Source organism: Pleurodeles waltl, chromosome 12 (genome assembly GCF_031143425.1).
Source record: "Pleurodeles waltl isolate 20211129_DDA chromosome 12, aPleWal1.hap1.20221129, whole genome shotgun sequence".
In the NCBI taxonomy this organism is placed as follows: Eukaryota; Metazoa; Chordata; class Amphibia; order Caudata; family Salamandridae; genus Pleurodeles; species Pleurodeles waltl.
This window is the reverse complement of record NC_090451.1, coordinates 48,888,349-48,915,243: the sequence shown is the minus strand read 5'-3', so window position 1 is coordinate 48,915,243 and position 26,895 is coordinate 48,888,349. Positions and strand designations below refer to the sequence as shown.

The following is a 26,895-nucleotide window of genomic DNA, read 5'->3' as shown; positions in this document are numbered from 1 at the left end:
TCAATTTTTTTTTAATTTAAGGATTTCTAGGAGTAACTGAGATTTGTTTCTAGTGTTTTTTCTCCTCCAATGAGAAATTCCTTTAAGAACCATGAGAACCACCAGCTCCCTTGGATTGTAAGCTCCGCCGTCTGCTTGATTAAGTTTGAGACTTGACAGCCACCATCTTGGTATTCTAGGCAAGTTTTTTGTTTATTTTTAAATAAGAGATTCTGAATTTTTATTTTACTATCCCAGAGGTATTCGGATGAGCATCTGTCTGTGGAGTCGGAAAATACATTTGACAGCCTGATGGGATCCATACATGATAAGTAGGTAAGTATTGGGGTGGCCATCGATTTCGGAGTCTCTAGTCTACCCTCACCATAAGATATACTTAGGAGACCAAACTTATAAGAGGTCTCTCAGTTCATCAAGTGTCTTTTGTTCATTATATCTAATAGATTATTTTCCATCGTTAGAGAACCATATCCCTCTCTGAAGTGCTTTGGTTGCCAGTGTAGGCCAGGGTTTGTTACCTGGTGAAGCTTTTTGATGTTATAATTCTCTCCTAGGAAGACAGTAGTTTAGGTAGGTGGCGCTCCACACCCTTGGGCATGCATAAGCCAGTCCTTCGTACCGCTATGCACCACCGCTCAGCTGGCCTGTGCAAACTAGATTCACTGGCGCCAAGGGTTTAGCAGTTAGGATGCCAAGACACAAGCCCTCACAAGTGGGTGCTTTAAATAAGTGTGTAAAGAAAACAATATAAGAACCTTGGAGGCCTCCTGTGGCTCAGAATGCAGGTCTGCATCACCGACAAGACCTGCTGCACAGTCTTAATTAGCCTGCCACCTGGCTGTGTTTTTCTACCAGCAATGGCAGCGTTTTTATGTTCCACTGGTACAAAATCAGTATATACTTTAAATAGCAAACATGGGGAGAAACAGCCCTGCCAAGTATCCCTGGTCTATGTGTGATGTATTGCTCCAGTTCGGGTTTTTTCTTTGAATTCTGGGACTTGTAGTCTTGTTTTTTCCATTATAAACAGGACTACAACTCCCAAAATTTAAGGAACAAAAACCTGGACTGGAGCATCACATCACACAAGGACCTGAGAAACTTGCCCGCTATGGCGAAATCCCTTAAAATTGTGTTCTAATGCGGCCTTATTGATCCCCTACTGAAAATCAGAGCAAACAAATAGAAGCCATGTTAAAAATGATTCCATACAATGTTCAGTTTGTGTGTCATGTCCGGGCCTTTGCAGAACTTTCTGGCTTTCTTTGGGAAAGGTGGCAACCCTACCTCTGAGTGAACTGTTGCACCCCCACTGTAGTAGGCGACCACGGGTAAGCCCCCCTGGAGCATGCTCGCCACGCAGCAAGAGTGCCCGGGTGGAAATCAGGAAATGCAGGCAGAAGAGGCAACACTGGTGCTCTCCTAGACTATTCCTGGGATTTGGAACTGGGGCTGGCAGCCACGGAGACCAATACACCCAATCCAGGAATCTGTGGTTGACCTGAAAGTCACAGGTTCAAATCCCGATGGGTCCATTCAGGCTTTCCTCCTTCTGAGATCAATTAACTAAGTACCTTTGAGTTGGGTAGCGAGCATCTGTTATTCAGCACCAAGATGTCCCAAGAACGAACGTGTGCCTTACAAATTAATGTCGTGTCATGTGTCCTCATGATAACTCCAGATCTTTCGGAGTGCATCACTTAGGCAATTCTGCAAAGGTCTAAAAAACAATATATTCCAGCAAGAACTTGTCACTGGACAACCAACTAGGCAAAGGACCACCCCCGCGAAGACCTACCAGACTGACCCTTTCCCTCCCCACATAATCCCCTCCCATAACTCTCCCACTCTCCTTCCCTCCATGCTGTGTGGCCCTCCTTAAACCTTACCGAGGCAACCCCCATCCTCTCCACTGTAAAACCCTCGCCATCAAGCGGCGTCTATTCTATAATGCGCCCATCACCCCCACGTTATACCCTACACAATACCGCCCGCAACACTCCAGAGAGCACCGGACCCTGCGGCTTGCTAGTCACGAGTAGACCGCTCCAGTGCAGCAGGTGCAGTGTCACCAGGGCCCAGAGGTCGGAGGGGTCCACTGCACCCCAATTACGGCTGTTCTTTCGTGCCACCAGTCGGGGGGGGGGGGAAGAGCTCTCATTGTTATTGCTTGCATTAGGGCCCATGGCACCATTGCTACTCCAGTGCGTAAACAATACATCTTTCGCAAACTCAGCATAATCCCAGGTATGGCTGCACATTTACTATTTATGGGTCAGCACAACACACGCAGAGGGGGTTGACTGCGATTGCATGATTTACAAAAAATGTAAAAAACCTCCTCCCACTATGTTCCCAAAACCGTGCGTGAAAAATTGCAAAAATGTACCCAACCTGAAACTACTGGTTGGTCGCTTTCCTTTCTTCCTGTCGAATGACATCTCCTCACCCGCCACCGTCTAGGTGCTTTTCTTTCAGACTGTCGTCGACTAAGTTGTACACCTGTCTGCCTTAGGTCCCATTACCACATTCTGCAAATTGCCCACACCTCACAACCTTCCACTCTATGAACACATCCGTGCAGTCCACCAGTGCCCAACCTTCTCTCGCAGATCCATACATCCCAACAACCACTAGTGACCACACCTAGCTCCTGTCCGTCTGGGTTTGCGTAAATGCCTAGAAAGGATCCGCGAGAGCACAAATCGAATCACCATTAACCAACAATATTCAGTAACTAACAACCATTAGCCACTGGATCAAACAACTAATCTTCAGTTACAGCTTGGAACCCACCATAAAGTGCCTCAACTCATCATGAAGGGTAGTAAGCACTAAATAAATGCCATCTCAATACAACAGGCCCGACTAAGTATTCCTGGTAACTTCTGGTAAGTGCAGAAGCTCTTGTTCTCACACAAACTGCAATTGTGACTTTCGTAAAGCAGCCAGCGAATGATGTCACAATAGTTCCCAAGCAGACGACATTCTAGAAGGTCTATTGTGAGTGATTGTTCGAGACGCGGAATAAGCAAACAGAACTTATCTTCTCTGGATAGCCCCTTAAACTTTCTACCCAACACTACCCATAGAAAACTTTAACCAAAGTAGCTTGGTGGGCAGGAAATTATTGCTTCAAACAGCCTGGCAGAAAGGCAGGAAAGATGGGAGGGTGCTGGTGCCCCCAGACTTCCTCCCCTCCCTTAAGGGTGAACCCACCCGCCCCCTGGGGATCCCACCAAAGGCCCACCCTTGCCAGGAACTGAAGGAAGAAAAGGGGGGGCATTATAAAATGGCGTAAGGTCAACCCGCCTCAGTTACTCAGCAAACCAACATGGCGGTGAAGTAGCTATCCATGCCGCTCTGGCTCGGACTGGCCAAAGTTGGCGTGACCTTGGGCGGAATCAACAAGGCCCGGCACCTCAACAAAGACAAGCAGGGACATGGCGTCTTCCTTCCAGCGGTAGGTCGTTTGTCCTGTAATTCTGGCCTTGCTGCCTTCTGTGGTGTGTACGCGGCAGGTTCTAGCAGCAATGGCGGGCAGAGAGATATAGCTGGTCCTTCTTTCAATGTCTACCTCCTCCGGAAGTACAGATTGTATTACTGCATGAATGTACCCCTATCCCCCATGAAGTGCTTGTCCATGCTGGTAGCACGCTACACCCTACTGGTGAGCTAAAATGGGTCGTCTCTGCCTTCAGCAGGTGGTGAGTGCTTTTCAAAGGCGCGTGTGATGACCACGAGATGCGGTTATTGTGTTATGGGACGCAGTGCTTAGCGAAGAGATTCCTTTGTGTTCTGCCTTGCAATTTCTTAATATTGTTACATGTGAGTTAGACGAGACACTACATCACTCTGACAAATAATCAAATCACAGGCGGCCACAATCTTACAATATCACTTAAATACTTTATAACAAACTTTAAAAAGGAGGGCAGGCTAAATGAATAACAGATTTATAAACGTATTAAAAACCAAAAATAAATATTAAAAAGCACACTTTAAAGAAAGTATACAACTGAAGAGAAAGGAACTATTTTTAGGTGGATGTGAACAATGTGCACAGGCTTTCTGAAATCACGCAAAGTGAACGGAGCCAATAGATAAAGCGGGCTGACTCACTGCCTGACGCTTTATGTTACGGTGAGTGTAAATGAGATACGAGTGAATCTAACAGTCCAGGGGACGAAACCCACTGATCAAAAACCCCTCTATGTACGTATGTATGTATGTATGTATGTATGTATGTATGTATCATTTTGGGGGGAAAACGACTGTCGTGCAAGACCACTGAAGCGGCCTTCACAACCAGACCTAACATTAGAACAGAGATGTCCACACTGCACTGAACTGAAGAATTGACTCCCATTTTTAAGCCATAAAAAGTTACTTGCTCTCGAAACTTTAAGCATGAGGCTAAAAGAAGTAAAACCTCCCTGTGACCACATCTGTCCAGTCACCCCCCTTTCTGAACTAATATCGAACCGACAGGCAAAGCCATTAAATAAAAATGATCTTCAGTAAATTCCTCTCTTTATTTAAAAAATAAATTGGCAAGATAGTCTAGGATACGACTTCCAGTCTGATAACATAAAAAAACTGCCTGTTCAGCTCTCTTGGTGAGATCAAAGATCTCATAAATAATTACCGATAATAAGCTGACGAAAGATCCATTTAATTAACTGTTAATATTAAGCGGTTGCAAAAGAGTTGTAAAAGTTCTGCGACAAAGACCTGTGTTGTAACATTTATATAGCGCTTAATAACCGTAATGAGGCTCGAAGTGCGTTCTCGATAGGCAACTAAACAGCTATTCACTTTCCTGACCCCCCTTTAATCGAGAATTTGGTTAAAACTAGGGGTCTACAAAGGAGGTGTATTGGTGTCAGGCGTGTGGTCGAAAGGAGTGCTCCATCATAGTGGGGGGGGGGGAACTTGTAGCTGCTTTTAGGCAGAGACCTGTGGTTGCACTGGAGTCACATGTGCACTCCACCTTTCCTGAAAGACCCCAGAATAAAACGCCTCATAGTAGCAAACAAAGAAACCCCAGGAACATACCACGCCTTGTGCACACACATACATGGTCATTGACGCCTTGGGCACATGCGCTGCCTGTGAGGGTTCTACACCTGTGGTGCACTGCCGAGGCATTTAGTGGAACAAGAATTGGTTGCATTCTGCATGCACGTAAGCAAAGCATCGGCAGACGTCCCGCATAGGCAGAACGGACGCCCTGCATTACGCATACATTCGCCATCCAGTTCTGCAAATTTTCTGTTGCATTCTGAGACTTGCAGACCTGAACTTATGAAGGGTACTGGAAATCATATCATCACTAATGGTGTGGGGTAGTAGGAACTGAAGGTAAGGCTAGGTCAGTCTTTATTCAGTGGTATTAGTAAGGTCACTTTGGATCCTCAGGTAGGGAAGTCATAGTTGAAAAATGTCCAAACTAAGGGATGCTGTGTTGTCTTACAGGGGGACGGGGGATTTCCCTTACGGACTAGGTGGTCTCACACACGTAATAGTGTCTTGCTTCATCATATGACCACCTAGCCCCACCCAAGTAAGATAGTACTACTTGGGCGGACTCAACCTCTCGGTTAAAAGAACCAGAGGGAGTGCTGAAATTAAGCTAAATGGATAGTTACATTGATCCAGACGGGGGGGGAATAATAAAATTACCAAACATGTCACCAGTGGCTACTTCTAGTTTTAATAAAGGTGCATGCTGGTAAGACTAAAACCAAAGGGGAGAGGCTCGTTGGAGAGTAATGTCTCTTGGAGTCTAAAAAGAAAAATGGATGACCAACATGTTTCTGCCCTCACTAAGTGCTGGTAGGTCAGGGGCATTCGTCAGGGTCGGAGCACACGCAGTAAGTGGGGTGCTCGTATGGAAAAAAAATATAAAAAATGTGTAGGGCCTACCTGAACGGGTAGTTCACGGTGGGGTAGGCCTGTAGTAGATATAATTATATACATAAATAAGTAAACCACTATTAAATCAGAATATATTCAGAGTGAAAAAACCGTGGCAAACCACTGCAAAGAACACAGCAATATGTGAACAAATGTGGAGGGCACTCACACACACATGCAAAAGTGACTTACCCCGGGGTAGGGGGCAATCTGCCTCTGGTCTGGCTAGTGCCGGGGAGGGGTTTTCCCTTGTATTCACACTCTAAGGAGATAGAAGGTTTAGCAAGGAAAAAAGTGGGAGATGAAGAAAATAAAGTAAGGACGTGCAGGACCTAAAGGAAAAAGAAGACCACGGAAAGGAAATAAAGCCAGTAGACAATCTAGGGAACCAAGCTTGAAACAAGGGAAAGAAAGACGGGGAGAGATGAAAGACATGAAAGAAGGAAAATGAAAAAAAATGGGAAAAGGGAAAAAAAGAATGAAAAAAAGAAGAAGACAAAAAGGGGGAAGAAGAAAAAGGGGGGGGGGGGTTTAGGGGGGAACTAAAGGCTAGAGCAGGGAGGGGAGACAGGGATAAAACAGGAAAAAGGGCCCCAAAAGGGGCCACACTTACCACTCCAAAGGGAATACCGGGGGGAGGTACCTACGTGCCGGAGCCAGGCCGCTCTGGTACTGACTGCATGGATGATCTGGAATTTAAGTGGACCACAAGCCAATAGTCAGGGAAGAGATCACTTTCCTTATCGAGAAGGGTATGGACAACGGTTGGATCACTAAACATGAAGCCGCCTTCCTCATCCAACCTAATCCAAAAACCCCATACTTTTATATTTTGCCTAAAATACACAAAAATAAACATCCTCCCCCGGGAAGACCAATTGTCTCCGGGATTGGTTCCATCCTGGAACCACTGTCCCAATTTTGCGACTGGTTCCTCCAACCATTCGTGAAACAAATTCCCACATACCTCAAAGATACAACTGATGTGCTCTCCCTTATCGATACCCTAGACTTTGACAAAGACAAAGAACATCTCATGACACTGGATGTGGAATCACTATATACCAACATTCCACAAGAGGCAACTCTGGAGGTAGTCAGTGACCTACTAAACAGGGGAGGATGGAACTCCATCACCCCCCCTGAATTTATCCTGGACTTAGCCCATCTGGCCCTTACCAGGAACTTCTTTGAGTTCGATAAGAACTTCTTTTTACAGATCCAGGGTACTTCCATGGGGAGCACGTTCGCACCGAGCTTGGCGTGCCTATACGTGGATCACTTTGAGAAAGAAATGGTTCTCACTGAAGAGAATCCATACTTCAACCATATTAGGCTATGGAAAAGATACATTGATGACATCCTGATAATCTGGAGAGGCACAAGGGAAGAAGCAACCACCTTCATCACTTGGTTAAACACCCTGAACCCCTTTCTAAGATTTACAGCCACGCTGGGTGACCCAGCGGTCTCCTTTCTTGACCTAGTAATATCCGAAAGGAATGGCTCTTTGGTAACAGAAGTATTTTATAAACCCACTGACCGAAATACGCTCCTCCAGTTCCAGAGCTTCCATCCACGCTCCCTCAGGGAAAACCTCCCAGTGGGTCAGTATCTCCGCCTTCGGCGGAATTGTACCGAACTAACGGACTACAAAAAGCATGCTCAACAGCTTACTAACAAACTTCGAGCAAGAGGATACCCAGACCACCTACTGAGGAGAGCGGACAAACGTGCTCGTGTGAGCCCTAGGGAAACTTTACTGCATCCCAGCAGCAGAACCCGTAAGAATGACTCATTGATCTGTGTGACTACATTCAACCCAGCGTCCAATATGATCAAGAAGATACTCAACGAAGATTGGAAGATCCTCACGTCTGGGGGTCTTCCCTTTCAGATCCCCATGAATGCTTATAAAAAAGCAAAAAGTATTCGGGATATGGTTGTACATACCTCTCCATGTGTCAACCCTACCTCAAACAAACAAAGGACACTCTGGGACCTGCCTCCCGCTAAAGGTCATTTTCCGTTCGGCAGCTGCAGTGTCTGCGCATTTACCAAAAAAAACCCTGACACTTGATCTGGGACTACAGACACCCTGGGAACTGAGACAATTAACGAACTGCAACAGCAAAAACGTGGTGTATATGATCACATGCCCCTGTGATAAAAGATACATTGGGATGACGACAAGAAGAGTGGGTACACGCATCTGCGAGCATAGGAGCACCATCCGTTGCAAGAGAGATGCCACAAGACTCACAGAGCATTATATTTCCAGCAATCACCCTCCTGACCACATGCAATGGGTGGTGTTGGACCAACTAAAATCGACAGCAACTAATGCCACACAAAAACTTTTATTATATGAACAAAGGTGGATATGGAGGTTGCAAACAGACATTAGAGGATTGAACGACAATATTCAGTGGTCAGCTTTAAGATGATGACCATATACCTTGGCGACCCCTTTCGCACATGAGACTCCTCCTATGGCCCCATTAATGCCCCAGTGGGGGATCTACTACCCATCCACAGCGTTGCCTTCTTTGACCGGGGTAGCATCCCTTCTTCTCAGAGTAATTTCCCCTACCCCTGCAATCACAGCTATTGTCCTTCCCCTCCCATCCCCTTTCGCTTCTTAAACCATACTCACGCCTTTAGTCTCCTCTTCCTGTGTATATATACTGTTTTGTTCTTTTTCTCTTCCCTCTTCCCATCTTCCGCCGCCCCCCCTCCCCCCCCCCTACCTTAGTGACCGCGCCCCTCTCGGTTTTATCCTATCTCTGTTCATTCTTTTGTCCTTGCTCTTCTCTTTTCCTATTGCTCTCCCCCGTTTCCCCGCTTCCCATGCTCTGCCCTCTCCTTCTGCTTCTCCTCTTTCGCTCTTTTTATTCACTAGTCCTCCCTCTTTCCCTGCCCTGCCCTTTCCTTCAGTTCCCCCTCTTTTTCCTCTTCCCTACATCAGTCCTTTCTCGTCCTGAATGGGCCTGTGTAGGCTCACCACCTTTCTTCTTTCCTTCCCCCTCTTTTTATTCTTTCCCCTTTGTCCTCCCTCCCGTTCCACCCTTTTTCTTTTGCCCCCCCCCTTCTCTTCCCTTTTTTCCCCTCCCCCTTCCCACCCCTTTCTTCCCTTCTTCCTGCTTCTTTTCCTGGTTTTTAACTACCCCCTCTCATTTTAGCAGTCCAAATCGGACCTTCCTCCTGCACGACGGGACTCAATTTCCCAGAGTCCCGCGTGCCCATAGGACGCACCGCGCTTCTCGCGACGCATCATCGCAGGGCGCTCTCCGCACTACGGAGGAAGCACCCTGCTCCAGCACATCACTCTTTGGCACGTCCAACGCCGCGGGCCTCAAACACCACAGAGGTCCCGCGGGGTGATTATTACCGGCCGCGTACCACAAGCAGTGGGGGCATGCGAACTGGTCACACCGGCGTGACCCCCATGGGGGTGCGGCCGGAGTTGGGGCGTGGTTTTCATTCCTAGGACGCCCGATACACCTGACAATACTTAATTGGAGTCCGCCCGAGCCTCCTGCCTATTGGCTTGTGGTCCACTTAAATTCCAGATCATCCATGCAGTCAGTACCAGAGCGGCCTGGCTCCGGCACGTAGGTACCTCCCCCCGGTATTCCCTTTGGAGTGGTAAGTGTGGCCCCTTTTGGGGCCCTTTTTCCTGTTTTATCCCTGTCTCCCCTCCCTGCTCTAGCCTTTAGTTCCCCCCTAAACCCCCCCCCCCCTTTTTCTTCTTCCCCCTTTTTGTCTTCTTCTTTTTTTCATTCTTTTTTTCCCTTTTCCCATTTTTTTTCATTTTCCTTCTTTCATGTCTTTCATCTCTCCCCGTCTTTCTTTCCCTTGTTTCAAGCTTGGTTCCCTAGATTGTCTACTGGCTTTATTTCCTTTCCGTGGTCTTCTTATTCCTTTAGGTCCTGCACGTCCTTACTTTATTTTCTTCATCTCCCACTTTTTTCCTTGCTAAACCTTCTATCTCCTTAGAGTGTGAATACAAGGGAAAACCCCTCCCCGGCACTAGCCAGACCAGAGGCAGATTGCCCCCTACCCCGGGGTAAGTCACTTTTGCATGTGTGTGTGTGAGTGCCCTCCACATATTGCTGTGTTCTTTGCAGTGGTTTACCACGGTTTTTTCACTCTGAATATATTCTGATTTAATAGTGGTTTACTTATTTATGTATATAATTATATCTACTACAGGCCTACCCCACCGTGAACTACCCGTTCAGGTAGGCCCTACACATTTTTTTTTTTTTTTTCCATACGAGCACCCCACTTACTGCGTGTGCTCTGACCCTGACGAATGCCCCTGACCTACCAGCACTTAGTGAGGGCAGAAACATGTTGGTCATCCATTTTTCTTTTTAGACTCCAAGAGACATTACTCTCCAACGAGCCTCTCCCCTTTGGTTTTAGTCTTACCAGCATGCACCTTTATTAAAACTAGAAGTAGCCACTGGTGACATGTTTGGTAATTTTATTATTCCCCCCGTCTGGATCAATGTAACTATCCATTTAGCTTAATTTCAGCACTCCCTGTGGTTCTTTTAACCGAGAGGTTGAGTCCGCCCAAGTAGTACTATCTTACTTGGGTGGGGCTAGGTGGTCATATGATGAAGCAAGACACTATTACGTGTGTGAGACCACCTAGTCCGTAAGGGAAATCCCCCGTCCCCCTGTAAGACAACACAGCATCCCTTAGTTTGGACATTTTTCAACTATGACTTCCCTACCTGAGGATCCAAAGTGACCTTACTAATACCACTGAATAAAGACTGACCTAGCCTTACCTTCAGTTCCTACTACCCCACACCATTAGTGATGATATAATTTCTTGAGGGAGGCGGTGTGGGCTAGCAACACTCCCAGTGCTCTCCTTTTGTGTACATGGGTACTGGAAATCTACAAACCTTAGAATGCCAGAGAAAAATTAGAAGTGGAAGAAATGATCTGACCCGATGTGGCAGACTTGATAATCTCTCCAAAACAAATCCTTACTCGCCCTCCCACTTAACTGTCTTTTGACCCTGGAAACCCTGTTCCTGGTGGAAGAGGTTGTAGGTTCTCCATAAAAAGGCCAACTTCTTGAAAGTCTTGTCCATCATCTTAAGAAAATGCCAAGACCACATACGATCGAGGATCTGAAGTACCTTTCTATTCCATATGAAAGATAACCCTATTGCCAACTAGCCGGGTCCATGTCAAAAGTCACGATCAGGCAGTGCTGAGTTTTAATCCAGGAGCGTTGTAGGTCTTAATATTCACCAGCGCATGAATGAGATGCAGCTGCTGTCACACAGGTGCACACATCAGAGGCCAATCGCAAGGTGGTGTCTGTATGGAACATGGGCCAATCCCACGAATGTGTCCGGAAGGTGCAGGAGACCAGTCCCACAAAAGGTGGCTGGATGGTACAGGAGATCAATCCCACAAAAGGTGTCTGGAAGGCACAGGAAATCAATCCCATGAAGGTGTCTGGAAGGTACAGGAAATCAATCCAGAGAAGGTATCTGGATGGAACAGGAGACCAATCCCGAAAAGGTGCAGGAGACCAATCCCACAAAGGTGTCTGGCAGGCACAGGAGACCAATCCCACAAAGGTGTCTGGCAGGCACAGGAGACCAACCCCACAAAGGTGTCTGGCAGGCACAGGAGACCAACCCCACAAAGGTGTCTGGCAGGCACAGGAGACCAACCCCACAAAGGTGTCTGGCAGGCACAGGAGACCAACCCCACAAAGGTGTCTGGCAGGCACAGGAGACCAACCCCACAAAGGTGTCTGGCAGGCACAGGAGACCAATCCCGACCAACATGGAGTCCTTTGCCAGCCTTCATGTGGGGTCTGCCGTAGGACGGTGAAGGGATGTAAGTCCTGATCGGCAAGGAGACAGGTTTCCGTAATGGCCACAAACTCCACTAATTGCGATCGGTCTCTGATTTTGTGAAAACCTATTCACTTATCTGTTGCATCACAAATCTCCAGCCTCAGGGGCCTGTAGACTGACCCACCTAGCAAATAATCACAGCGGTGGCTCTTCGAAGCCCTGTTGTGTGCTACAACCACAGGGAAGGTGGTCTTTAAGGAATAGCAGACCAGAAACCTGGTGTTTAGCTTCCCAAACAGGCCATTTCCCCCCATTTGTTTTACCTAAAGCTTCCTGTGTTCCTCAAAAGAACATGTCCTGCTTTTTAAAAAAATTCTATTTGGATAAACGCTGGAGGGAGGAGGCAGTGGTACCTTGGTCCCCATAGTGAGTGCCAATGACACCTTCCCTTCTGAATCTGTTAGAGCTGGGGGGCTCTTGCAAGCCCCCTCCCATTTGTGAATCTGAAAGAGTCCCAAATGCCCTTCTACATCCGAAAATTATTTGAGTTGTAGAACGGATCAGTACATTCTATAAAAGACCATTCTCAAATCACATGGTTTGCGACTGCAAAAGGGGTTTGTACATCAGGCCGTTAGGGGTCTTCCAAACCACCGGGCCATGTGGGCAGACCGGTGTTAGAAGTGAACCTCCTCAATAAGGCAGGAAGTTGGCAGGTGCATCCCACTCCAGGTGGCAGGGAGGAGTCTGGCACCCATAGGGCAGCCTGGCACCGGTGGTGGGGACATTCATGGGTCTGTTTTCATAGAACAGGACAACCAAAGCCTTGATGAAAGTAGGCTTCAAGACACACAACAGCACAGTTTCACTAGGTAAAGCGAAGCCAGAGAACGGATTTGTCCTTGTTGACTTGTTGCCTTGGAACCTAGGCCACAGGTTGGCCGCGGGGATGTGAGGGTGTGTACTTTAACAATGCCTCAGATGTGGTTTCACACAATGGATGTACAAACAAGACTAACAGCCTTGGGATGGGAGCCAAGTCAACCCCGGGGCATCGATCTGGTTGAGCAAGGGTTGTCACAAGGTACTGCTAAATGTAGTTCCGACTGAGGAGAAACAAAATTCTGCCTTCTTAGGACACAGTTTTCGGGTGCTTGTTTGAGCAAAAGCCTTTATGGTGAGTGGCTCTCCTGCGTACCATGCAGACACAACAAGCACCTGAAAAGTTTACACAACCTTTTTATTGTCCTGAAGAGGTCCAAGTTTGTGGGCCGAACTGCGTCAACCATCTTCCAAGCAGAGTTAAAATACAAAATACTGCAAATCTGTCAACGTATTCACAACAAGGAAACGTACAGACTACAACAAAAGCTGTGCAGTTACCATGGGTGCTGTGCTGTTGGAACTACCTCTACAGCACATGACAAAAACTCCATGAACAAACAAAAAAAAAAAAAATGCACAAGAACTGTGTACATTGAATTATGTATTTGAAATGTTTATCTGCTCTATGCAATATACAAAATACATTAAGTTGTTCCTGATAGATTCTAATAATGCTTACTTTATTCCTTATTTAGGTTTAGACCAAAAGAGCAGGTATTATTGTCACTGTGGAGAGGTACTTGCTCCAATCACATATATTAAGAATAATACATGTCCACAAACTCGGAGTGCGGCGTCTTTAGCATGGCTGTCCACGTCGGGCTCCGTTGGCCCACAGAATACTCTTGATTTCCTCTTGTTCGAGGAAGACTCAGACACTTCTAAATGCTGAACATACAGTTGTTTATTAGATATAGTTATATGTCCATGTATTCACAACACGCGCCATATTAGTTCAAAACCACAGGGAAGTGGTGGTCCCCAGGGCGCGGGTGGATGTGCCTCTCTGTACCAAATTTAGTAAATGCCCCATGGATGTGGTGGTCCCCAGGGCTGTGCGGGGGGACAGAATGTTTCCCACAAATTTGTGACATCCAGCGATTTCGCAGACATTTTTATTTGAAATACTTTTTTTTCCCCCGGGGGAGGGGAGGGGCATGGGGTCCTCAGCACCAGAGATAAGGGTTTCAGGGTGACTCTACCCCCGACCCCTTGTCGTTTTTTATTTATTTGTTTACACTTTTTTGTGGGACTCAGCTGAAGCAGAGTTCCAAGATGCCTGCCAACACTTTCTGGTTTGAAGTGTTGGTAGCCAATCAGAGCTCTGTATTTGCCGTGCATGAGCTATTAATCTTCGCAAAGACGTTGCGACCTCAGAAACACAAGTTTGGTTCCCCTTTAATATCTCCTAAACTACTGGACAGGTTTACACCAAATAAGTGGAACCTAGCTTTCCGCCAAATTTGGTGTAATTCCATCCAGTGGTTCAAGCTGTAGCCTTGTTCAAAGGTCCTAAGGGAATTAACATAGGAAACACAACTTTTTTGACCCCCCTTTTTCTTAGCCCCGCTTGACGGATCACTCCAAAAATTTTCCGGCCGCACTTTTGGGGGGAAATTTCGTGAAGATTCGTCAAACTGTGCCAAAGATATAGACAAGTCAAAAAACGCTTTTTCTATGGAAACATTGTCCTAACTATAACTACCTAGTGGCAACCGCCAATAAGAGATAGATGCTTTATGTTCCACTTTTCTTTTTAATTTTTCTCAAAAATCCTGAATAATTTTATAACAATTCATTGAGGAGGAACGAATGGTCATTGAGGGGCCACCAGAGGTCACAGATGGGGGACCCCTGGTTTGCCCCTTGCGACTCCTCGCACTATGCTTGTGACCTCTGGTCTCAAAGGAAAGTAGCAAACTTGCAAAACAACCATTTATTCATGCAAGTGGAGCAGACCTCAGTAAAAAGACATCTGTGTTCTCTGCTGCCCCCGAAGCCTGTGGAGGGAGCAAGACAGAGGAGGGGGAAGGAGAAACTGAGAAAGGACTAAAGCGAAAGGAACGTGATAAAGGACGTCAGAAAATAAAAGGCAGAGGTAGACGAGGACACAACAGAGAGAAGGGTGAGAGATGAAGAGACCAAGGATGTGTGTGAAGGAGAGAGAAGGGGGAGGGAAAGAGACGTCAGAGCGAGGTAGAGATGTAAAGGAGATGTTTAAAGGTATGAAAGCAAGGGAGTGTGCTAGGTGATATAGGCAGGTGACAGAGACAGCCAAGAGTCAGAGACGCGAACGCCACTGCGAGAGGATGACAGTACGATATATGTGAGAGACAGATGAGAAAGACAGCCAAGAACGGCAGAAAGAGAAGCACTGAAAGGCGTGGGGAAAGAGACCGCTGGTGATGGGCAACGGAGGCAGAAGGAGGTAGGGGAGAACTTGTTGGAAAGGTACAGCTCAGAAATGGACAGGTGAGACAAGCAGTCTCTGCTTGCAGGGGTTACAGGAGGCGGGGCGGCGCACGGGGCCGTATATTAATAACATTTAAAAAAGGGGAAAAAAAAGGGAAAAAAACCTCACCTCAGTGCCACGTCGCTGCTCCTCCGTCTCCTCAGCAGCAAGAAGGCACAGGCTCCCAGCCTGCCCTGCAGCCAATCCGTACGCTGCTCAGCATTAGGACCGGCCGGAGCGCCCAGCCGGGGCTCTCCCAGGCAGACTGGGAGCCTGTGCCTTTTCTCTCCAGCTCGGCAACACAGTGTCGGGCTGGAGAAAGCACAGTGTGTATGTGTGTTAGGCCGGCATGAGACGGCCGGCCAAACACACATGCGCACTGAGGAGAGTGCTCTGTGCACTCCACTCGTCCCAGTCATCCCCAATGCCCGCCCCTTTAACAAAGAAATGACAATAAACAGTTGATTATCCATTCATTGCTAAAGGATTTGCAGCAGCTTCTGCTGGCGGGAGCAGGGGGGAGACGCTCCTCACCATAGCGGAGGAGCCGGCGCTGGAGACAAGTGCTAAAGAGACAGCTGAGAGAGTGGTTAGACAGGCAGCAGAGGTGACCGAATACTGCTCAGAAGCAGAGAGTGCGACCGCTGAGAGAGGTGGCAGACGCAACAATGCGAGAGACCGCTCAGACAGAAGTGAGGCAGGCGAGAGACAGCACCATAAAGAGACGGGCTAGGAAGACATCTGTGAGAGGCTGGTAGGTGGAGAGACGAGTGTTAGCTAAAAGAGGGGAGACCAAGAGAGCGGTGATAACTAGGCTACAGAGTGGTTATACAGTTTAGAGAGAGACAGAGGTTTGAAATGGAGGCAAAAAAAGAGACAGAACAGATGACAAAATCAGGTGAGAGAGGGGAACACAAGTGTTGTAAGGAGATCACTGAGAAAGACGGTTACGATAGGAGGGCGTGGGAAAGAGACAGCAACAGGAGAGGAAGACAGATTAGAGAAATAATTTAAAAATATATATATATATATATATATATATATATATATATATATATATAGAGAGAGAGTAAAAGAAATGAAATTACAGTTCACAGATAGCCAGGGGCGTAGCCTGGTCAGTAAAATTGGGGTGGGTGAGCTCCAGATTTCCCAACTAGTTAGTGGTAAAATATATTACACCACAAGAAGTGCTCACGAGAGGGTTTTAAAGGGCAGTGAAAAGGGGAAGGAGTGCGGATTGGTAAACTACGAAGTAAGAAAAATCACAATATTTTGTAAAATAACCAACATTTCTAAAGACTTTGAAGACGTAGAGATGGAGAATGTGTGTGCGTTTTTGTCTGTGAGTGAGAGCCCCTGCACCCAACTACTTACCAGGAAATCATCCCCCCCCCCCCCCCCACACAGGTGCAACACCCCAAACACTCCCTCCATCCCCCCGTAGCAACGTCCCTGCAAATAGCGAGGAAGACGGCACATCAAACGTCAGGGATGTCATTGGGGTCAAAGGCTAAGAGATGCCACGTGCCTTACCCTTGGCATGTCTAACATTGACCCCCGTGGACGAATTCCCCGCATAGTCTGCACCAGCCCAGCAGTGCTCGGGGCCTGGGGGCCAGGCTCCGTTTGGAGAAACCTTGGTGCAGTCTGGCCTGATGGAGGTCAGAGTTCAAGCATTCCGGAAGCCTCTCCCGATGGGAAGCGAGATGTCACCTCAAGGAGGATGTCACCCTCGCTGACTCTGTAGTGCGCACAGATGTGTACACAGCCCGGATTCTGCGGTTTACACAGCCCGGATTCCACGGCACTGAACAATTCCAGATTACGTAACACAAACCCATCATCAGAAAACAACTTCACAGCGTCCAATAATATGAACTTGCTATTGACTAATTAATGTTCCAATTAGTCTCAAACTGCCACACAAAAGCTATGTAATTAATAGGGAGTATGCGTGCTGATTCATATCTTGAGCAAACTGTTTATCCAATCAGGCTGGGTAACACCCTTCTCCGCGCCTTTGCTGTATAATCTGTTGTTAAACAATGAAGAACACCATGTGATATACTGCAAAGGCCTCCCCAGTCTGAGAATGGTACATTCCAGCTGACCACAATGAGGGATTAAACTAGACATGAAAGGAATAAATAACAAGCATTGGCAAAGTCAAAGGTCTGGGTTTAATGAATGCCCGGGCTAAATACGCAATACACCAGCATACTCTCGCATAATTATGGATGCTTCGTGTAATGCTCGTTATGTGAAATTTCCAAAAATACACTGTTATGGCACTTTACGTAATTATACAGCGTTTGTGGCAAACATTTAGCGTGCAGGAAGAACGCAAATCACCACAACAGGCAGCTGGGGTTTGCTGCGCTTTGATTTGTTGCGCTTTTTTTTTTTCCTTTAAGAAGGAAATCCGTCCTTGCGTCCAAAATAAACACAAGGATAATTTTGTACTGAAATATAATGTCAGATGCTTTTTTGTGTAACTATGCGAAACTTTGTGCAGTAATGACAATGCAAATTATGCAAATTTCGCACGCCCTCGGTTTAATGCGATAACGCTGGAAGCATAAGCATGTTAAAGACACTAGAGGCGGGCAAGGGAAGTAGGTAGTAGCCCCTCGCGCTGCTCAATACGCCACTAATTCCGGAGTAATGCGGTACTCGCCAAAAAGCGTTCAGATGCCTCGTCAGGGGTAGTAAACGCTATATAAATACAATTACACTGCGAGCACTAGAGCAGGGTCCGAAAGATCCACCCAAACAGACAACAGCGTTATAAGAAATGATTACACCAATGGGTTGAGCCAAGAAGTAACTGACAAAGTCACAAGCCAATGGCTGGAAGAGCCTCGACAAAGAACTGGTGTTCGAAAGGGGCAGACATTTACCTAAGAGTTTTTAATGTGCTGAGTGTGACCTTTAGTTTGTACCTGTAGTGTAGTGTACATATATATACACACACACACACACATACACACACACACACATACCCCACCCCCGGGCATTGTTACCACATCTTATGGAAATAAAAAACGAATCAGCAGCCAACTTCGATTGCGGTCCTTTCCGTCCCTAGATATTGGGACTGGAGATTTAACAGCTTGCCCTGCCATGGACTTACATCATCACACAATGGCATAGAAGAGCGCCATCTATACGCCCAAAGGAGGTAGGTTTGTTTGGAGATTATATATATATATATATATATATACACACAGATACAGAGAGAGAGAGAGAGAGATTTATATTTTATTGTAAGACCCTATGTTCAGTTTGCCCATGATACCCGACCACTGTCTCACTGGATACCGACCACAACTACATCAAGTGTGCACTGCAAAGTGGGCACTACCCTTGGTCCGAAAATCTCATTCCCAGCATCTGCAAACACGCACGGTACCTCTGCCTGTTCCAAGGGGTTGCGTAGGACGGTTGAATGCTACGCACCCACTACCCTTGCTACCCACTGGGCAGGCCTTGCATCCCAAAGTCTCCTTATGTAAATTTGGATGAAAAAGTTAACTTTTAGGATACTGCTACAGATTTTTACCCATCCTTGACCAATCCGAATAAAACAGGGGCTGTGTATATCCCGCAAACTCTGGAATATAAATATACCATTATGAGGGAGGAGGACTGTGGGAAATTGATAGAGAGGAGAGGCATGACAGGTCGAAGGAGAGACCAAGAGGAGAGCGTGAGAGGGAAAAGTGAGAAGACGGTGGTGAAAGGAAAGGAAAAGGGGGCAGGGTGTGAGGTACAGTAAAAATAACAAGCCTATGCAATGGGTTTCACATTTGCTCGAGTTAGAGCTATTGGAGTTGTAAATCCCTAACTGGACTTTTCTTGCCACACACACTGAAAACAAAAAGTAAAAAACACTTGACACTTGAGCTGATTCAAAGCGCTGCCATGAGTGCGAAGGAGAGAGACAAAAGGAAAAAGAATTTTGCTTGCAGTCAAAGTAATTGGCAAAAGTGCAATTATCCATGTAACAGGGTCGACGGCCAAGGAGTAACAAAACCACCCTAAGGAGGGACAAACGTAAAGCAGATACCAACAAAAAGAAAGGAGTTTTGAAGGGCAAGCCCACGAACGAGTGGTAGGGATGGGCCTGCGGTGGGCGTGGTTAAAAACCCACATACATGCCAACACATCGGAAAAGCAGCGCTTGCACGCTCGTATGCACAACCTAAAAAGGGGTGGCAGAGACATCAAAGAAGAGGCAAAGCAACAAAGAAACAGTAACCAAAAGGTGTGAAAAGGCAAAGAAAAACAGGTTACACCAGACACTGGCAGACACCTTTTGGAACTCTCCTGCACGACTCCAGCAGGAAACCGAAGGGTTGGCAGCAGAACGCTGTAGATTAAGTATTGCTGCACTTATGGCCCCTTTCAAAAAAGGGCTGAGGCACAAGTTGAAAAGTATAGGGACAACCTCTTGGCCTCCACCCTAAAAACTTAAGTTTAAGTCACAACAAGGAAAAACAAGACCTCATATCTCTGCCTTTTGTCCCTGGAATGACCCATGTATTGGGGAACCTGATGTCCGCGTATGTCCTGGGAGTATACGGACCTGGTATTTACAGAAGATTATAACGGGTGGCATCACATACTGCTTATAGCCTTCCATACTACATCACTTACAGCATGTGAAATTGTAGCATTTAGAACACTTATCACATCACAAATCATATCATTTATGAGAACAGTGCATGGGGTAGTGGCGCATTATAATCGTCGTGTGGTCAGGGAGCTGAAAACAGTGTGCATGGAGAACACGAGTTATAATAATGTGAAGGTGGTGCATAAATTATACATTTAAGATATAACTAACTTTTTGTTTTCTTCCATTTTAAGCTTGGTTTGAATAGAAATGAGTAGTAATTTGAAGATGATGCATACATTACAAATTTAAGGTATAAGGATTAACTATAAATTTAGAATTTCTAATGTTTATGTTTTTTAAGTTTGATTTGAATAGAAAGAATAAAGTTTTCCAAAAGATTTAAGCTTTGTTTTTTTTAAATAATATATACACACACACATATATATATATATATATATATATACACACACACACACACGCATATATGCACATACATACACACACACACACAAAGATGCACCCATACACTCCTGCAATGCTCAAAAGGAAGTTTATTTGGCACACAGCTGTGTGGCAAATAAATTTCACTTTTGCGCATCGCAGGAGTGTCTGGGTTTTTTTCGGAAAACTTGGAAGAAACTTTGTTGGATGTTGCGAGATTGCTGGAGCAGCACCCAGACCATCGCACCTGGAGTAACTGGGATGCTGGTAACTTTTCTGCAATATATATAATAAAAATAGGTTTGATAGATTGGTAGGGGTAAGGAGTCCCAAGGAGGAGATTTACGGTAAAGGAATACGGTGTTTAGGGCTTTGGGGGGTGGGTGGGGGAGGGGGTTAGAGGTAAGACCGGGTAAAGGGGTAAGGGGCTGATATGGTTTAGGGGCGATAGAGGTAAAGGGACTTGAGGGGTTTTAAGGTTCTGGGCAGAGTAGAGCTCTAGGAAGGTAGGAGCGTTTACGGTTGAGGTAGGGAGGTTTTAGGATTCAGGGGCAGGTGGAAGTAAAGGGTGGTAGACATTTCAAGGTTCAGTAGAGGGTAGAGGTTAAGGGTGGCAGGTCAGTGATGGGCAGTGGTGGAGGGAAGAGGTTTTTAGGGTTTAAGAGAGGTTAGAGGTAAAGGGTGGTAGGGGAGTATATAATAGGAAAAAAGAGGTTTATCGGGTTGCGAGGCAGGAAGAGAAAAAGCAATGTAAAGCTTTAAAAAATTGAGGATTTGGGGTACCCTGCAAAAAAAAAAAAAAAAAAAAAAACTACCACTATATAATTCAAAAAGGGTTCGGTACAAAAAAAAAAAACATTATATAGAAATACAAATCCGTAATAACCACGAAAATGCATGGTAAAGACCCACAATGAAATACAGTGCATTTTAAAAGGTTAATGCATTGTCCTAAATGCTCTCTAAAGGCATGTGTGGTAAAGGTGTGTGTGGTAACTCCATATAGCCCTACAACACGTTACATCAAAACTATCAAATCTAATAATGTCTGCACGCACTTAATAAGCACCTCCATATTAGCAGTTAGAAGAGCCCTGCACAAACTCATCCCCTCTTGTCTTTTAGGCAAATAAATATACTATTACACATTCAGTGCTAGAATATATAGGGGAAGAGCTTGATGGAGGGACTCTTCAGTCTGTTTAACTTTGATAACTTAGTGGATCAATTTTAAATCTATATAGTAATAAATGGTATTTTTGCTGCCATTTCAAAGTTGTGTTTTTTTTTTTTAAAGGAAATGTGACTGGACATATTTTGTATCCGTCTATAAATATGAATAGTTGGGTAAGAAAAGAAGATAGTGGCTGGTTGCTGTTAGTCAAGGAACTTTCAAAGATTAGCTTTCATGTTGGAGCCCACATACTGAGCTCCAGCAGACAAAAGATGGGCTACTCAGCAGCCACTGCTAGTTCAAAATGTTGAATGCATTTCAACAAATTACTGTAAGTAAAAAAATAAAATAAAAAAAAAATAAACATATGTAACACATGGAACAATATATGGAATTTAAGCATGATTTGCTAAAATGTATGTTCTCCTACAAAGACAACAGTCTATCCTAGTCCAGCTGGTGGCATCCATAGGTGACCAAGTAGATATAACTGGAAGCCAGCGTTACATTTTATTTTACCTTGTTTATCATTTCAACATCTCACACACTTCAATGAGAATGCAAATTTAAATTTCCTTGTTCATAAAAACAAATTTGTTGTGTAGGTCTAGGAGGAGGTTTGCTTTGCCAGCAAAAATACAGAGGAAACACTGTGGACATAAAGCGGGACAAGGAGAGGATAAGCAAATCTGATATTCATTTGAGTCCATGCCAATGTTACAAAATGTAATATTATCCAAACCCTTCTTTGGTAATAAAAGAGTCTTATTCTTATCTTGCCTGTCGTGGCCACTAGCTCATGTTTGATTTAACATTGTGAAAACAGGGTTACACTTCGGGCCTGGTAAACAGATCCCGTCCAACCTCAAAATGCGAAAAAGGTTATGCTTGTTAGGTTGAGCCTAGGCAGCGCATGTGCTGTCTCTATGAGACATGCTGTGTTCAGTATAGGGGCTTTAGCCACGCCCACTCTTGCCATTCGTTCTTTGTTGTGCTGGTCTTAAATGCTTCACTTTTATTGGTGGATTGTGCTAAATGTCCCTCCTTTGCATGCTAAGTTCTCGCCCAGGGAGCTTTCACCAAGAGAGCATTTGTTTTGGCCATCACACTAGGTCATGCTTCCTCCCCCTTAAAGCACAGAAACACAGCAAATTGCTGCTTTTCTATTAGACATCGATCACAAAGCTCAATGAAAAAGTCTGATTAGATAAATCAGAGTTAGATAGCTCACCAGGTTGTAGTTTGTGCCTCCTGTTAAGGTGTCTTTGTATCTTTGCAATTTACAGGTTGAAACTCAGCTTTTCATGCTTCTGAGACTAAAGGAATACCATGGATTTTGGTACTAGAAACATTTATAATTTTAATTCTGTTAGTGGTGCGATTTAGGTGTGCATTTTCAGTGGAATGTGGCATTTATTCAGCACCAAATGCATATGAAAAACAACATAAGTGCAGGAACCCAATATTTTCCTTAGGAACGTGTCTCTTGTTCAGGGACATCTTAAGAATTGTCGGGGACCTGGGCCAAACATATTTCGGGAGCCTTTGCTTGGAACAGCTTTAAATTTATGATCTAATTTCGCCTGGCCCTCTATGGCCAAGTCACTGACAGTATACAAGCGCCCTCGTCCAAATTCTAAATGTATTTACATCTAATACTCAGTGAATTACATGCATTTTCAACACAGCAGCCACTCACTAATATTACTGCAAATAATCTGTGACATCCTCCCATTTCTCGGATGTTAGGTCCTGTTTGGATCTAAAAGAACTATTTTATGGGTGTTGCATGAAACAAACACAACATTTCTCTCCAAAATGTCTGTGATAGACTCTGACATATCACCTCATCATGTTAGCATGTCTTTATTTAGCTTATGGCGATATTTTTAAGTCATCAAAATTAGGTGTTTCATTACTGCATTGTTGTATACCAGGCACAATACAGCTTACAAACATTGACAAAACCAATAGCGCAAGTTAAACACTTATAAGGTCTCAAAGGTAAAACCTATTGGCTATGCCATTGCTTGTTCTCACTATGGTGTGGTTCATGGGAACTTTAACAATGAATAGTTTTATTTTGAAAACCAGCAAAAAGCTATAGATGTCATTGGCAATAAAAGGAAAATATAAGAATTCATGCACTGTAAACGTCAAGGAAACTTTGTAATGAATATGGCACTTTACTAGCTTAAAACAAAGTTGAGGTGGGTTGATTAAAGCTATATAGGTTTTTATAACTTCAAAATATGCAAACACAGCTTCTTCAAATACTTTAACCTTGTTTAGGAAAATATTTGTGTGGATGGTAACACATTTACATTGTTCAGAAAACTGTTTTTTAATCATCTAATTTTAAAATATTTTAGGAAGTGGAAATTCTCCTTTGGTGAGAAATTCCTTACATATTCCCACTTTGAGAAGTACTTTTTAGCTAATATGGTCTAAAACTGATTTTATGTCCAATGTATGCATATATCTAAATGATTGCCTGGAATCATGTAAGATTACTGGGTCTGACCAGGCCTCTGCAGATGCTTCACCATGCAAATAGTAACCTGCTAGATTTCCCTTGAATACAGTGAATCCAAATTCGTAACTATTTGCAGGAAAAGTGGCTCACCTGTGAGATACCCTCTCAACACCAACCAACTACAGACTAACTTGCTTCCACAAACAGATACAAATGCCACTAACCAACAAGAAATAATAATGCTATGCACTGCAGCACGAGTGCCTAGATTGAGCATACAACAAAATGCTAAATAAATGTTTTTTTTAATGCAACAAAATTGTCATTTAATGAAGTTGTATACTTCTATAAATTACACAAGTTTCTTCCATCATTTAATTGGAAATGTTCCTTCAAGCAGCCAATTTACAGTGTTATTTTACTAGGATAAGTGATTATGTTGAAAGTGACCGGCAAGAAAGGCTGTGCGCGCTTTTTCAGCCAGAAAATGTCTTTCAGAGCTTTAAACTCCTGGAATTGGTTTTAATGAAATTAAGTCTCGCAACAGTGCACACTGCTGCAAACAAATTATAAATGAGTAATGCTGTTAATTTATCATCATGGGCTACCAATAATTTTCAGATAAGTCTAAAAGAAGTTGATTTACAAAATAATTGACAACTGTTAGATGGGATTTCATGGTTGGAATAACAGTGATGAAATCCACTGCATTTTCTAAACATCCTGTGTTATGTTTTTTACATTTTTAATGCACGCAACCCACTTGTTTAAAATCTCTTTATAGGTGAATCTTTCGCTAACCTCAGGGAATGACAGATCGCCAAACACGACAACTTTTGGGGACACAAAACAGTAAGATTTATATACCGTGGAATTTTACAAGTGCTGGAGAGCGGAGAGAAAAGTCAAATATGATGAAAATATTAAACAGTTCAACCAAACAAATCTGGAGCCCCCCTCCTAAATAAATAGGGTTGGGCAGGGCTTTAAGTGGGCTGGGTCCTGCCCGGGCTCAGCACCGGCAGTTCTAAAAAGCTGGTGCTGAGACGGGAACCTCTCGGGCTCTCCATTTTTGCCCTCAGCCCGGGGGTGGAAAAAACAAATATAATAATTCTACTCGGCAGCAGCACCACCCTTCATTGACTGATGTAACTTCAGAGATTTGGGATATATGGTTCATTCACAGTCTCATCATTTCAGAACTGAAGCATTTTCACTATTTTATACAAAGAAGCTGTTGCTTATTTATCTTATGCAAAGAACAACCATTGGCAAAGCCAATAGTCCTGTCTTGTTCTAGGTGTAATGTTACTTGTAATATATATCTGAATGCATTGACAGAAAAAAAAGCAGCAAAATACCAGTCGGGAGGCGCACTATGCTAAGCGCAGATTTTTAATTATGCGTTTTCAAGCCACACCCTTAATTACATCAGGCACGCCCCTTTGTGAGACCCCTCCACCAGCTTTTTCATCCCACTTAAAGCCCTAGGGTTGGAATGTGTGAAATACGGAACCAAGGAAGCCTTCCAGGCTGCGACTGTAGTATTTCTATCATCTCCATAGCGCTGTAGACATAAAAGAAGGAATATTTTCTGTGATGGCAAATACAGTTCTGTTATGTCCATAATTCTAATTAAAAGAACTATGTTGTGCAAAGCAAATAAAAGGTTTAATTGTCCATTGTGATAGCATGGGGGGGGGGTCGGTGGGGGCGGCGTGGATGCAAGAGAGATGGAGGAAATGTTTAGACATCAGATGGCCTTACTCCCATGAAAGACCTTTAAAAAAAAAAAAAAAAAAAATTACACTTTCTTGAACTGTCCAGAAGAGATTTATAATAACTGAAAGTAAACGCCTGGTGAACCCCGCCTCCTCGAATTTTGGAAAATTGTAGCTGCAGAGCAAGGGAACTGTGCACATGGCAACAGGGTGAGCAAAGAATGGATGTCCAATGGGAAGGAATGTTTTGAAGATTTGGTACATTAGAGAGGAAGCGAGGGATGGGACATCCTGTTTTTAGGGTCGAGCCTACATTGCATGCGCTCGCGCATACGTTTAGCAGGGAGACTCTTATGTATTTAGAAAAAGGCTCGGAGCCCTGTCAACTTTACATCAGTGTTTTTTATTGGTTCGTGGGCTTCCCTAATCAAATCTGCTTGCTTTCATTAGTCGAAGGCACAGCATATGTCATGCCTTTTCCGGTGGCTAGCCCTCCTCGAGCGCAGCGACCAAGTACAGAAAACATGCGAGGCTCGCTGTTTTCCATCGGGCTTGTGGACTTTTTTTTCTCTAATTTACGAGCCCGATCTCGCTTGGCAGAAGTCGAGCGCTTTACATAGTTAATTTCACTTTTTCGGGTTATGCACATAAATGCACTTTTGCCCGAGAGGTGAAAAGTCGGGTTAGGAGTTTACAACGCGATCAGCTCTAACATGAGCAAACGCGAGACCCGTTGCATTGCAAATGCTTGTTCTTCAAGGCGTGGAATAATGTATGGCGTTATAGGGGTATTTCATGTTGGAGGGAACTCAGTGGTCCAGAAAAAAGACACTCCCTCTCTCTGGTTTTCTCATTATCTATTGTTGGGTAAATTTGTGGACAAACAGAGTGAATTAGAATGAAAAAGAAAGAGGGCTTTTTTGTCGGCCATATTTGTATGGACTACAATTATTGAGTATTTATTGGCTTTGCAATAGATATAATCCTAGATATTAGCCAGTTTTGTTTTTCATTCTAGGTGTCTTCAAAGTCCTTTCATGTTTTCGAACTCTACCGCCCGAGGAGCGATTTCCAATAGAATGAAATGCGGTTCAGCCCCTTCCGTTTGCCTGGTATGCGAATTTGTTTTTTATTTTCAAAAAGGCGTGACATATACTCGTAAACGGTGGACCCATGGGGCCCTCCTTTGTTAAATACTTCAAAAAATAAAGATTTCTGGCTGCGAAAACCGTCCGGACCAGAATGTGTCAATCTTCCAGCTTTTCTCTTGCCGAGATCCCCCACTGACCTGGGATGGGGAGACCTTGTGGAAACCAGTTACACGGGTCTACTGGGTGTCTCACAAAGCGATTTATCGTAGATA

General features: G+C 44.7%; 1 protein-coding gene and 1 long non-coding RNA gene across 2 annotated transcripts in view; one reads left to right on the top strand and one right to left on the bottom strand.

Annotated features, from left to right (window-relative positions):
* LOC138267390 (uncharacterized) overlaps positions 1-26,644 on the top strand; it is a 69,578-nt gene extending 42,934 nt beyond the window's left edge. The window contains exons 2-3 of the long non-coding RNA XR_011199789.1: positions 24,596-24,663; positions 26,551-26,644. This is a non-coding gene — a long non-coding RNA (uncharacterized lncRNA). The remainder of the gene's footprint in view (positions 1-24,595; positions 24,664-26,550) is intronic.
* Positions 1-26,895, bottom strand: part of LOC138267388 (beta-1,4-galactosyltransferase 1-like) — a 167,564-nt gene that overhangs the window by 107,505 nt on the left and 33,164 nt on the right. The gene's annotated exons all lie outside the window — the stretch shown is intronic.